Genomic DNA, 15,476 nt, shown 5'->3' with positions numbered 1-15,476 from the left:
CTGATATGGATTCCTTTGTTGTGCTGTGTGTTCAAAAAGGGTACCACCACCACCTCCCAGTGCTACTTTTGATCAGATTCAGGAGTATAAGCCTTCCAGAACACGGTATTAAACTCCTCATAAGATAATGGGAAAGTTCATTTCTGAAATTCCTTTCGCTGCAATCTGAGATTTAGGAAAACCCCAAGACCTCTTGACTCTATGTGTTCTGGCCAGTTGTGAATGCATTCACATCGAACTGCTGCACATTAGTAACTCCAGTATATTTGAGAGGGAACAGGGTCAGCTGTTCTGTGGTGCATGAAGCACTTGGAGTTGGGCATATGTAATGAAGTGTGAAAGGCTTTTAGCAAAGGAGTTACAGGACCATTAGCAAGTGTTTTCTAAAGCTCAAGTACGTTGGTAAGTACTGTGTTTGATTTCACATCTGTGCAGATCAAACCCATCATCCTTCAACAAGACACAGCTGGGATATTTTATCCTGAATCTCACCATCTTACACCTGATTCCGGCTCCTGACCTAAGACTGAAGCTCTGTACAGTCTCTTGAGGTTTGATTCTTTCATGGCATGCCACAATGATAACCGCAGTGATGAAGGGCACATGGTAGCTAGCATTCATGTGTTTGAGGATCTAGGAAGAATCTGAAGTATATGCTATGCCTAATTGTCATAGAAGTTTTGTTCAGCAAAAGTGTAAAGTTTTGTAGAAATCACGTTGTGCATGGTTTTTTAATGTGTGTTGTGAAGAGGATTGTTTGGTTTCTATTATAAACAATATCAGGAGTTTATTAGTGTCCTGAGAGCCCTGGCAGCAGGGTGAGTGCCATGCGTGCCTGGGAACATGAGGCTTCAGCTTTGCATTGACACACATAGTGCGTCACACATGCAGAAAGCCAGAGGCCTTCTCTTTTTCAATTATTTTCTCTTCACTGCTTGATAAAATGGACAGGCAAGAGCTGTGCCATCAAAGCACAACATGCTTTCATTACTGTGCAAATAGGCAACATGACAGAACTGAGTGTTTGGCAACCAAGATTGTAATTCTGAATTTTAAAAAAAAAAAAAGTTTGGGCTGGGTTTTTTTTTTTAATGCTTGGCATAATCAGGACCTGAGATTTGAACTCTAGTGCCAGAAGAACTACTTGGCCAGAAAAATGACTGGCTTTGTCTTTGTGCTTGACGAGATGTGAGCTTGAGCTGGCTGGATTTTTAATTCACTTTCAGAACATTTCACTATTTTTCTTTTCTTGAATGAAGTTTATGGACTTCATTTTAAGTTCATTGTTAGGCCTTGTTTCAGCCAGCAACAGAACCTGATTAGGTATATTTCCTAAGAGCAGTAAAATACAGAGTTAACTTTAAATCTGTCCTGAAGGTTCATGTCCATCGAAGCTAGGAAAGTGTTTAACAGATTTGCTGAACCTGGGCCCTAAGGGGGATGGAGGAGAAGGAAAACTGCCAGCATACTTCCTAAATGAAGCACACCAGCTGTAGCTTTATGTTCTTCTATATGCTTGGCTCATGCTTTATATGGCTTTTTTGGATATCTGAGAAAAGACTGAAATACACAAAGAGATCCTTCTGGATCTGACCCTTCCTGCTTTCTGCACCACTTCACAGGGCTTTTCACCGCCAGAGCATCCAAGCGCTCCTCAGCCAGGCATTACTCAGCATATCTAACACCTGTCGTCCTTAGTCTTGAAGCCTCCCACCAGATGACAAAGGGCTCACAGAGAATTGCTGGAGTGTTTTGCTTTGGAATTTTATTTTATACAAGTTTCTAAATAGCTCTCTGTTTATACTGCAGGCAGTCAGAGCAATGCACTTGACATCTCAAGAGGAAAGGCAGGGATGTTTACAGTGGTCTTAAGTTTTCAACAGAGTTCATTCCATTTTATGGAGCTATTTTCCAACGGAATTGTGTCTCTTGCTGTCATAGTATCTGCTGACAATAGCTGGCAGAAGCTTAGTTCCTCCTCGTGTTCAACCATTCAATTACTTGCCATAAGACTGTTACATATTTTCATAGACCTGAGTGCTCAGGATTTGAACATCTACCATTTGCCCTGATAATACTGGCTCCAGGGACTAAGGGCTGGGGAGCAGGTGCAGAATTCTACAGCTGAGACAAAATAAGAGATAGATATAATTGAAGTAATTGCAAGATATTTTATATTTGTTGGGGTTTGTTTCTTGCAGTTCATTTTGAGAACTCTTAGCTTAGCTCTTAGTGAGCTAAGTGTTAACTAACAGTGAGCTTGGACAGCTGGTAGTGGAAAATTTATTCATCATCTGTCTAAGCAAACACATCACTGCATGAGTGATTGAAGTGGGGTTTTAAGTGTAGGATAGATCAAAGTTCATCACTACCAAACTGGAAAGTGAGGACAAGTGAATTTACTGATTTCTTGTGGAAGAGTTTAATTCATATAAAATACTTTGAACAGGTATTTGGCACACTCTGGCTCTATTTCTGACTGAAAAGCCTTACCTCACTGCTCTGTGGAAGCTCTGTGGATAGCTGACATTCCCTGTTCATTTTCCTCTTACATCTACAATGAAAAAATCCTAACTGCATGTTCACAGTTGTCTAATTAAATGCATAAATTGCACAGAACACACTGTTTGCATGTGTGTGTCTGTGCTTAAGGCAACACGAGGGGCAGTTCTGCAAGCTGCATGTTAGAAAACCAAGATGAGGTTGAAGAGTTTCAACTCTCCTTGAACAAACAGTTCAAGTTCTCTTACACTGATAGATAAGTAGATCTGTTAGTTCTTCTCTACTAGGGAGGACATAATATAATCATCATTCTGCAATGCCTTACTGATCACATGGAAGGAAGAAGTCACCCTGTCTTACAAGGTTAGCCCACTTTTTGTCTGGGATACAGTGGTAGGGACTGATACAGACCATGGCTGTCTACAGGGGTAGGTGTTCTCTGTGCTGGATCTTACTCCTGGGCACCTCATTCATCCAGACAAGACCAAGGGCCCTGGTGAGTGCACATCCCAGGCCCTTCTTGATCTACAGCCTTTGGAAGCATGTTTGGAGACAGGCAGCAAGGGCTTCAGATCTGGCCAGCTGTGTCTGTACGTATCAGTGCTGCCATCATGCTCTGGGATGGCATTGCTCGGCAGTGTATGCACAGCGCATACAGCTCGTAACAGTCAGACACTGGCATTGCTTCTCATTGCCTCTTGGGAAAGGAAAAGCATTTTGTTTTACTGCTTTCAAATGTTAAGTTGAAGGTGTGTTTGTTCTTCTTAAAAATAGATTGTCATCCTAAGTCTGTGTACTTGGTTTTGTAGAGATAAAAGGAGCCACAGCTTGGCCTAAGTGAGTAGCTTGGTAATATAGAGGAATAGACAAGATAGCAAGTAGTAGGATCACTGTGGGATCTGGAGAGCTGTTCACCATGGACAGTATTTGGTATTTCAAGGCAATATTTTAGCAAGTAAAGTAACTAAGCCCGATTTAAGAGATTTTTTTCCCCTTGTAGTTGTACTCACTGCACAGTATTAATTATGGTTGACTGGCAAGCTAAAATAAAAGGGCATTTCATATTCTGTAAATTTCTGCATATCAGGTACTGTGAGTACATGAACTACTGGTAGCTAAGAAAAATCATGGGTTCAGACATACAAGCAAGCCTTCCACTGCATGAAGCAGAGACAGCACATGTTTGTTGGCTTGATTTTGTTCCTGTTTGAGAAGTATTGCAGCATAAGAAGTAACACTACCCATTTTACTTGCAACTCTGATTCTGAGGGAGTGTGAATACATTCTTTATGACTGTTATGTCTGAATGATGCAAATAAAGAATCTTTCAGATAACATCTGGACCCTCGAGTGCCAGTGATGGCACATATTGACAGCAGAGTGCATGAGACAAAGCCTAGAATGGAAAGCTGTAATGCTGCAGTGAATAATACAGAAAGCAGGATTTCTCTACTAGTCATTCAGGAGATGTCTAATAATTGCCAGAAAGTACCACAGTCTCAGGAACAGTCAAACTTTCTCTCTAAGGCAGTGCAGTAGAAGACTGAAAAGTGGGTTGTCTAATTACTGTAGCTGAGCAGCTGAACTAGTAGAGAGCTGTGGAGTATGGCTGAGAAGCAGCTAATTAATAAAATAGAGACATCTTGCTCGTTAGTCCCTCAAAGGTCTGCAGAAGAGCTCTGTGACGTCTTAAAGGAAGATATGCAGATTGTGAAACCTCTGAATGCCTCGCATGGAGAAATGAAGTGTGAAAGGAACTAATGAGGCTGGTAGCATTTGGAGTGTGAGCGCGCACTGTGTGTGCGTGTGAGGCAATTAAGGAGCCGCAGCTCCTGACGGGCACCGGAGCACAGAACAAATGCACTGTCTGTGCGTGGGTGGAGGGAACCCACACTGAGAGAAACCCCGCCATTGGGACTGGGGTTACTGGTGTAATTTCCTTTGCTGGGCTTAAGTAACAAAAGTGCAGCGTTACATTTGCTGCTACTTAAAATACAGACAGAGAAAAGCAATGTCAGTGACTAATAGCAGAATGCAGCAAGTGTCAGGTGGGAGATGCAGATGCTGGAACAACTGGCATTAATATTGCCTAGTAAGTACAGTACATGGGTGTTTTGGGGATATCTAGGCAGAGTTCTGCCTGGGCATGTGTTGGCAGTGACCAGAGAGAAAGACAAATCCTGGAAGGAAGACTGAGCCAATAACAAGAATGGAAATATCCTCAGGAGTGAGAAAACCTGCGCTCCCTTCATTGCAGTTTACTGAGGCAAGCAGTCAACTAGCTGTCTTTGGGTCTGTGAACAAACCAAGAGTAAGGTAAACAGCTTGGCTAACAATAGCTAGTAATCTAACTCCAAGCCTCATTCTTATTGCTGGGTCTTGCCTTTCTTTTGTATATTTGGACTTTTCCACTGCACAGCTGCAGTCTGCTGTTGCTTTTCCTAAAACTTGAGTGATTAGCAAAAAATCCTACTCATCAAGGTGCCTGAGCAACATATTTTTCCCATTATTTTTCTTATAAGATTACATTCTTCCTTCCTCAAGTCAACTTTCTTAAAGCCACAGGCACTTCCAGTTTGTTTATTCAAAAATTTAATCCACAGTATAAACAGAATATTGTTGGCTTCCACTTTATTCTGTTTTCCTTCACTGCTCCTTGGCAACTTAAACTGCTGATGCCAGATTAGTTGCAGGGCTCTGGGTGCTATTGCTGCTAGTCACAATAGCTGCAGTCCCTTTCCTGTGTTGCCTGTGGTATCCCACAATGATTCCTGCGGTTTGGGGGGTTTGGGATTTTTTTACCTGATGTGCCACACATTGCAAGAGTTGGATTTCAGAAAAAGAGTAATTGAACTTTGAGTCTAGCCAAGTACTGCAAGTACTAGGTTTTGTAAAAGAGTAGTTTAACTCTGAGGCTAGCATCTGACCTACTTTGACTCTACACCTAAGGTGTTAACCATCTTTGAGATGTTTCTGATAGTCCCTCTTTAGTATGAGGTTTATAATCCTGATTTATACCCAGTTCTGATTTTCAATGTGGATTTAAAAGTCAGTGACCTGGACCTTCAGCCTTAAACTTCACCTTGAACGATCTTATAATTTCATTATATTGGTAGGAATCTGATGCTGGACACTTAGCTATTCTACTGAGTACCTTAAGTCCTTCTGTCACATTCCCTTTAGAATACTAAGTATGTCTGTCTGCCATATATGCTTATTTCTGGGTCAGCTGACTAGGTGATTCCCTCTCATCCTGTTTTCTGCTCTCCTGCTTCTACCTGGACAGCATCACCATTCATACTGAGTGACCTTTCAGGAGTTGCATCTAATTTCTCAGTTACAAAGGACATTTCTATTATCAATAATGATCTCAACTTGAATGTAGCTTTCCTATATTTTGAGGAAACTGGTTTTCTGCATACTGTTGTATTATAAACACATTCTTTGTATATAGGAATGAAAATTTTGGGACTTTTGAAATAAAGGTCATTGTAATAAAAGGAGATTAATTCTTAGGTTACCTGAACTAGAATATTTAAATGCATTAAACCTTCAGAGCTGACTGTCATGGGAAAATGACTGAGGAACTGACACTCAAAATACTGTTCAATGGGATACACATTCTCTTACATTTCCAGTCTGACTTGATAACTGACTTACATAAGCTGTTCTTTACAGACATGGCTTTAAATAACCTTGGAAAGTGTCTCTTGAAGCTCCCAACCTCCTCCTCTAAGGCCTAACATCTTCCTTCTGAACACCAAATGCTTGCACTTTTTGGCTTGTGACTTTCACTGGCTGCAGGTTGGAGGACTCAAGATGCCAGCACCTTTTAAGTAAGCTAGCTAGAAGGTTTCCCTAACCATATTTTCCACATTCAAAGCTTTTCAATAAACCATGAATTCTAACAAAAGTGTTCTTAGATGTCGTAAGTAGTGGTTATGCAAGTAAATGCATCACTGCTGTGCTTGTGTCCCATTCCCTTTAACCTGACTTCTAGCCCAGATGTGGTGACAACATGACAGGTATGTTCCACTGTGTCACCGCAGTGAATCCTGGTTAGACTACCTGAATACAAGCATATTCTTGCTTATGTGTGCATGGCTGTAAAAATGTGAGTGAATCAAATTTAGTTTAAAATCAAAATTGCCCATAAATGTAATACACAAGAGCCCTTTGTTCATTTGAGGAAGAGGAAGGTATAACACTGAAAAGGTACTGCAAAGGGAGATCATAATGCTTCTTTGAGCCTTTTCCTTAGTTTGCTAAGTAGAACCAACACAGAAGGTTTCGGGAAACTGCATTCTCAAAGCCAATGTTGTCACAGTTCTTGTTTAGCTACATGCAGAGCCCATTTTCTTTTTGGCACTGGCTCACAGTATTTCAGGCACTTTATAACTAAGGTTGTGTTACAATCTTTATAGTAGCACACCTAGATAATGAGTTACAAATTAAACATTTATACAGCTTACCTGGTACTTCAGCAGAAAAAGTACGAAAAAGCCATAGCAGAAACTTGTGGAGGCTCTTGCCAAGTCATAATAGGAGCTGCTATGGTTGAACATGCATACAAGTTATCTGAAGATGGGCAGTCCTGGAAAAAGAAAAGTGTAGCCTATGGCTCTTATGAAGAAGACCTTTATGAAGAGTTCCTGTCAAACGCTACATAAAGTGTAATAAAGTATGTGAGGCCTGCCAACTCGCTAATCCCAAAGAGCCAGGGTGCGTGTGTCTCTGATCTGTCAAAGCACAAACTAGACCTGAAATATTTCCAGCACTGGCAAGGCTAGTATCAAAATGCCAGCTGGGTCAGCACTGGAGCTCAAGTGTCAGTTTTCCTCAAAGTACTGTAGGGCTGCAAGGCAGCACTAAAGAGGATCCTTTGGGGGTGACTCTTAGTACAGCCTCTCCCCCTTTGTACAAAAGGAGAGTTTTCTAATTAAAACTGGAAAGTTATCCTGGCGTTGGAGCTACATGTTGAAAAGAGATTGTGACCCTTCACTTTCTGAATCGGGTATTAAAAGTACCCTCACCTTGCTAAAAAGACATTAGCATTACTTTCAAGTAAGGCCACATTTTCACATAATGAAATGTTCTGTATTGTCCTTCCCACCTTCTTCTTTTATTATGGACCAACCATTTGCTCTGGTGCGGGGAACTGGATCAGGGACCTGATTCCACTTTAAGAGGGGAGAACTGTGAGTCCAGTCAACACATACATTTGTTACAAAACAGGATCTTTGCTCTTGATTCAATAGAGAACAAGGTAAATGCTTGCTGACATGTTTAATGCATTATCATTAATCATGTGGGGAATGCAGAGGAGGAAGTGGCTGCTGCTGTAATGTCTGTGTTAAACTTCTCCTAAACTCTCTTATCTCTGAGATTGACTGTTTTGTGGGGTGTGTGTGTGTTAAACTTATTTCCCTGCTAGAAATTAAAAGTCATATTAGTGGTCACTTTTGAATAATAACTTGGACAAGCCTAGGTTAAAGTTAACTGCCTGAGGTATGTTTGTTTTTACAGGGCAACTCTTGAATTCTACAACAGAAAAAAACCTCCAAACCTGTAAATGTGTTTGTCTTCTGACTTTAATCTAGAAGTATATTTATACATTGCATTCTTGTGCCAATGAAAAACCAGAAAACAAAGACAACAGATGCCATCACTATGATGAGGAAGAGGAGGCAGCTCAAGGAAATTAAAAATCTCCCATTTTTTAATGTGTTTAATAAATATCAGAAGATAGCTGTGAAATTATTATTCTTGTAACCAGCTTGTGTTAGTTTCCTATTTCTATTTAGAAATAAATGATTAAATAAATGGTAATTTGTCTATGGATAGTTGAGAATGGAAACTGGGTAACATTCAAGAATATATATATATATATTCAATAATATCCATCTCTTAGTTATTAAACAGATGGTGCTCTTCTATAGAAGACTTGCTGACCTCTCCTGGATAAAGACTCCTAAATGGTTGGGAATGCTGTATTTGTTAATGAGAGAAGTCTGATCTCCATCACAAGCTGGATCGATCCTTTCATTTGTTACAAACCACATTAGATGAAACCAATTGCTGTAGTCAACAGCAGAAAATTCCTATTCCATCTCACAAACCATGTGAAAGAAGCTGTGTTTCAAAGCGTGACTTGGATAAGACTGTAATACTGGGTTCAGTTTAGTAAGCTGAGCTTTTTAAGTGAAAGCTTGGAATTACTAACTTTGCTGCCTGTGGCTGTTGTCAAGGCAGACATAAAAGCCATACTAGCCGTAATCCATAGTCGAGAAAGGTAGAAAGATTTTTTATTTTCTCTACTGCTATTCGTATACCTCTTCACAATGGCTGTGGCTTGATTTAAGATTGGCTACTTAGCAAACAATGACAAGGCTGTCTAACAAACAATGACCATTCAGGCAGTAAGCAATCAGCTGTACAAGCAAAAGTATAGTTGCTACATATTATCCACAAGTTCTTCCTTGTACACTCTCAATGTCTCATAACAAGAACATCCTCCCCCCATATCCAGAACATCTTCTCTCATTAATATCTGCTTGGCCTTCTCTGTGGGTTTTACTAAAGTTTCAGAATTTCACTGTAATATTCTCACAGGTAAATTCTGACTGGTTTCAGGTCTGATTCTGAGAGACTGTTAGTCCACCTGTCAATCTCCTCAGCTGCCAAGGGTAAGTTCTTTTTTTTAAAATTCTGCTGCCAAAAAGAGCTCTATTGGCAGGTACTGGAGAGTTCCTGGTTGACTTTGCTGGAAACCTTGCAATGTTACAGAAACCACCAGCCACCCAGTGTGCTGCATATGGGACACGAACTGTAATTCACTGACATTATTGCTGGTCAATTAGAGGTGCACCCGTGTGACTGAGGCCTTGATCTGTGTCTCTGCTGTGCAAGCTGACACATGCTCTTGCAGGCTTGCCAGTTCTGCACTGAGCTCTGTAGAGACCATCCTCTGCAGGGCCTTCACCGAGGACAACGGGGAGTTGGATTCCTTTCATAGTATGATGTGGGACCACTATGATCTTGCCAGAGGATTCCTGGGAAGCTGCCAAAAAGACAGCAAAACTTTCTTTTATTCCATTCAGAAGGAAAATAACCTGGGATTCTCTACACACACCACACTAGCAGAGCTCTTTCAGTATGTGCCCCCAATCTTTTTTAGCTTTAAATCTAAGGTTAAGATGTTGGAATGTACATGGTTCAAAGATCCTCCTGAACAAAAAGCTTCTAATACTGTAAAAGCCTGAAAGCCTAAGTTTCATCTGTTCCTGTGCTTGGTTCTATATAAGCAGCAATATGTTGAGTGACTTGGAGTGGGTCTTGAAAGTTTGGCAGTGTAAAAGGACATACATGGTATTGAAAGACTTCTTGAAAGAACTGAGCTCATTTGGAAGTGAATAATAAGGGTTCAAGTGTATAATCCCTGTTAGTTTCTAAAGGCTCTGCTGCTTGCATCTTTTTTTCTTGTTTACTAAAATTATTTTTCCTTTATTAAAATTATTCTTCCTCTAAGAATACTAAAACTGCATCTCTTTCTGTTCCTCTAGTGAAAAAAAATTACTTTTTTTGATACTGTAATCCTTAACATAAAATCATCATATTTTAATTGCCTTGCAGCCTTACTTAGGACAAAAAGATCTGTTCTGCTGCAATTTATTTACCAAATGCTGGTACAGGAAGCAGGCTGGAAAACTTGAGCGGTACAGTACTGTCTAAAGCCCAGAGGAACAGTAAGAACCCTTATAACCCCACAGGAGGACGGCAGCTGGTGTTAGGTGGTGGCTTTTTCTTGGTTCTCAATAGGTTCCTGTCAGGCCTCTTTCCTCTTGTACACGAAGTGTTTTGTTAAATCCAACTTATGGCATTAAGAAGTTTCTGAGTTCAAACATGCTGTGCGGATTTGTCACTGTGAGTTGCTGCAGGTCTTCCAGAGCTCTTGCAATAATGCTCTTACAGCACCTTCTACTGAACTCTCTTGAAAGTGGGAATTGTCCTTCCGGTAAAAAGTCATGCAGGCTTGATACCATAATGTGCTGGAAAAGCTGTTTGTTAGCTGATATCAGTATGACTTTTTACTGAGGATGGCAAAACTCTTCCCCTTTGCCCTTTCCTTGCAGGCTATCTTAATGAATCTGATGTGTGTGGACAAGAGAAATGGTGAGTCTGCCAAAGATTTACAACATTTAAAACCACCCTCTAGAATGTATGCTGGAGGCAGGAATTTCTTGACTATTTTGCAGCAGTTTCTTTCTCCCTCCCCCTGAAAGTGACCATCCTACAGTGTCACTGTATGTGCACACAGAGGGGAGGAACCACAACATTTTTTTCGAAGTATTTAAATGATTTTGACTAATCTACTGGAGTCAGAGTCAAGGAAACAAAAACTAGCACAGAAATGTGTGAAAAATGGCAGACTAGCTTCTTCAGGAAATACACAGAATCACAGAATGGGTAAGACTGGAAGGGACCATAGTTCCCATCTGGTCCAACTCCCCTGCTCCATCAGGGTCATCTGAGAGCACATTGCACAGGATTGTGTCTAGATGGTTCTTGAATACCTCCAGTGAGGGAGACTCCACAACCTCTCTGGGCAATCTGTTCCAGTGCACAATCACCTGCATAGTAAATAAGTTCTTCCTCATATTCAGGTGGAACTTCCCATGCATCAGTTTCAGCCCATTGCCATTTGTCCTATTGCTCGGCCCCACTAAGAAGAGCCTGGCTTCATCCTCCTGACACCCTCCTTTCAGAGAGTGATAGACATTAATGAGATCCCCTCTCAGTCATCTAAAGGCTGAACAGCTCCCTCAGGCTTTTGTAAGAGAGATGCTCCAGTCCTCTCAACATCTTTGTTGCTCTCCACTGGACTTGGTCCAGGAGCTCCATGTCATAGACACATACACAGTCATCTCTCAGCTTTATTTCCCCCTCACACACACCCCTCACACTGTATGCATAGCCCATTTTTCTTACCTGTTGTATTTTTTTCTTCTCTTCTTGACTTCAAATGGTGGAAATGTTGCCTCTGCTACTGTCAGTACAGGTAAGAAGCAAACATCTTCCCTTTAGCTGCAGGCCTCTAGTTAGCCCTGAATCTTCCACGGGACATGGAAACAGTTTTTTTCTTCACATGCTGATCAGAAGTCCCTTCTGTAGCTCATTACAAGACTGCTCTGAGTCACTCAGGTAGAAAATTTTTGACCAGCAAAGTAGACTGCCTCACCCACAGATGTGTGCTAGGAATATCTGTCTTCATTAGAAGTAGGGGGTGCAATGCAGAAACAAAGCAAGAGGATATTTCGTGCATGCCCTAACTACAACAGCATTCCAGTCAGGTATTGTGTAAATGTTTGATCTGCTGCTCATGTTTTAAGGTGTGACTTGGGCCAGGTTCTACTTGATTGGGATGTAAACAAGTTTACTGCCAGATATGCCCACCGATGTATAGTCATTAACTCAAGCTTTTGGGGGAAGTATTACATTGTGGGTATTTTCCAGACAGTTCTAGAAGAAGTCTTATATAGGGAGGATACAGATCTTAGCAGGCTGTAAACTTATATTCTTCCTTTTGATATTCTGTATTTATTTGCCCATCTAGATGTCCATTATCTAAAATGCTGTGAAATCTCCACTGTAAGCAAGTGGTCAAAGAAATACCAGTGGTCTTTCATCAAAATATCCTTCCAGAATTTCACAGGTTCTTTTGAGAGCAGTCTGTGCACTAAGGGTCATCCACAATGCTGAGAAATAAGCTTTAATGTCAGTGTGTGCTTCCTTCAAAAACTCTAGGAAGAAGAGGATATTTTTCAGGATGAAGTAAAAGGGAATGTAATTTTCAGAGCTGACTGAAAAGTTTGAAGGTCTTCTGAAATAAAGAATTGCAACGATTGCAGCCAGGCTTAGAACTGGCGTGAAAATCCTTGCTTTGCTCCAAATGTCCATTTCTCTAAATATGTAAGTTACTGCTTTGATATTGTTAGAGAGTTTGATCCTGAATTCTGTGTTTATGAAAGACACTTGGATCAATACTTAATGTGTTGTCTTTTAAATCTCATCCTGCAGGGTGCTTACATTTGAAGTTAATTTATCCCAACTGAACTTTGAAAAGGGGTTGTGAAAGTTGTCAATTGGAAGTTCTCAGCCCGGTGTGTGAAAGCTTAAAGATGGCTAATATGATGTGTCTTGTATCAACACAAGTGATTCAGTCCTTCAAACACTATAAACCAAGAATTTTACAATCAGATTAAGTTGTTAATTGGGAGGCCTATTCGGAGGAATTATACTCGCCTAAGAACAGAGCAATGACATGAAATGAGCTAGGAGTAGCACTTCAAGGTAACTAATGCTTAAACATCAGTAATATGGTGACACACAGGTGGAGAGAATTATATGAAGTTCAAACAGATTAACAAAACTGTGGACTAAAGTCCAGAGAAAACTGATTAAAGTCACAGATTAAAAGTAAAACAAGAACGTCCTTCTCTGTCCTATAAAAGCAACCACCCAGGTGATTACCGAGATGACCCACCTTAGCTATTTCTGAGAGCAAATATCCTTTGTCCATTACTGGAGAGCTTAAGATTGAAATAGCATGATGTTGCACATGTATTAAGATAGAACAAACCATGAAGAATAGTAGAAAGAAACTCGGTTGAAAGAAGAGCATTATGCATTATGGTTAGCTGTTTCAAAATTTGTTTCAGTAAAATAATCCTGTTCAGTTCCAAATGGAACAACACAGGGGTTCAGCCAGTTAAAGAAAATCAGATTTTAATAGAAACTATTATGAGGAACTTTTTTTGTACATAAATATTGTGTTTAAATATGTTTGTTCTAGCCTAAAAGATCACCTGACAACAAATTAAATTTTCTACTAAAGCAAAGCCAAATATTCTACAGTAGAGATAAAAATCAAACCTAGATTTTCAGATTGTGGTAGATTATCTATAATACCTTGTCGGGGTCCCTTCCCCCCTGCCATGTGGTCCTGGCAGAGGGGCCCTGAGGGGACAGACACGGGGTTTCCCTGCCCCTGGTCAGCCTCGTTCCCCATTGGTTGTTTTGTGTTCCCCTGCACGGGCAAGGACCCTCGGGTCCCGTGATTGCCTCAGTTCCTCGGCAGATCCCGGCCATGCGGGTGGGAAAAGAAACATATCTGAAACATCTATCAAGAATCAGTCCATGTATATTTCTTTCCAGGGCCTCGTTGATTGATACGCATGTTGCAGTATCCCCACTGTAACAAATGGTGGGTAATGCGAGCAGAACGATCCCCGATCCCTAAGGACAGTGCCTGATTTGTGATTTCTGGATTTCTCTTCTTGTTTTTGTTTTGCTGTTCTATCTCTAAATTATGGAGGAACTGTGGGAAGACTCTTGGCTCTCAGAGTTGCATATGGACATTTATCTTAAACTTGAAAAGATTCTTGAACAACGATTTGTAAATTTTAGCTTAATTCAAGCTCAAAAGGAACTGAAACACATCCTGGCATGGTTGTTCAAGAACTTTTTCTATGCTTCTTGGGATTTAATTCTTACCAAAGACTTTTGGAAGACTGGACACAGTTAGTTTCTGAGTCAAAATATATGCTGATGGAAGAATATTTTCGTGACTATTATTTAATTACCGAGACCGTTGAACAATGTCAGCTGTGTCCTTGCGAAGTTAAAACTGCTTCACGGACCGTGCAGCCTCGCCCATGTGGACCAAGAGCTCTGCGAGCAGCAGCGAGGCAGTTCCCATGCGCGGGCGGAGCGGCGCGAGCTGCAGTGTCGGCGGCGGAGGAGGCACGGCAGGAGCGGCACGACCCGGCAGTGCCTGCCCAGCCCCCACAGCGCACGGTGGAGCGAGCCCCGGGAACGCCCGACCGAGAGGGGCAGTGCACGGGCAGCGGCTGGCGGCGGAGTGGAGCTGCACCTCGCTGAAACGCGCGCTGGAGCAGGGCGTGGGGGGGTCGTCGCTTGGGGGCCTGGCCGAGACGTGGGCACAGCGCCAGGCAGCGGCAGCACAGCTGAGAGCAGAGGCGGCGGCGCGCAGGGAACTGAGCTCAGCAGTGTGGCCCAGCCAGGCGTGCACGGCCCTGAATGCGACCCCAGGAAGAGCACGCAGGCACGAGCAGCCCTGACGGCCCCAGCAGCACTGACAACTCTGGCAGTTCCAACACAAAAGCGAGCGAAAGCGAAAAAGAAAACAAAACCGCAGTGAGACAGAAGACAGCAGCCACTTGGAAAAAGGAAAAAATCACTGTAGCTAAGGTTTTTGGAATAATAAAATGGTATAATGTTAAACAAAATTATGGTTTTATAACAAGATGTGACAACCAAGAAGACATATTGGTTCATAGAACTGCTATTAAAAAGAATAACCCTAAAAATTACCTGCAAAGTGTAGGAGATGGGGAAGTTGTACAATTTGATACAGTGCAAGGAAAGACGGGTTTACAAGCAGCAAATGTTACTGGGCCTAGGGGTATTCCAGTCAAAGGCAGCCATTATGCACAAAATTATAAACAATATCCATCCCAGCAACTTCCCTACCCACAGCCTACTTTGCCCTTTTACCCTATACCCAATATGAACCCTTTCTTAAGTTTACCCCATCCCCGGTTTATTCCTAATCCGTTTTTCACCCCATGGCTTCCCTATACAATTCCCTTTCCCTATAACTCCTATCTGATTCCGAGGGGGGGATGGAAAGGGGGAGGGAAGAAATTAACTATTGTTGTTTAGAGTTCCAACAGGTACAAATGGAAGAAGCCCTCTCCTGCCTCAGTTTCCCCACAAAGCATGCCCGGAGAGTCCTGTCTCCCTTCTGTCAGCCCTTAAGATGTTCCAGAGAATCTGTCTGGACGTTTAAAGGCTCAGGAGGGTGGCTTGTTTTGTTTTGAAACTGTTCTTGTTATGTTTATCCAGTTGTTTTCAATGTTAAGTTTTAAATCACTTTTTGTTAAAAATAAACA

This window comes from Coloeus monedula (genome assembly GCF_965178545.1).
Source record: "Coloeus monedula genome assembly, chromosome: 2".
Classification (NCBI taxonomy): domain Eukaryota; kingdom Metazoa; phylum Chordata; class Aves; order Passeriformes; family Corvidae; genus Coloeus; species Coloeus monedula.
This window is presented reverse-complemented; position numbering follows the sequence as displayed.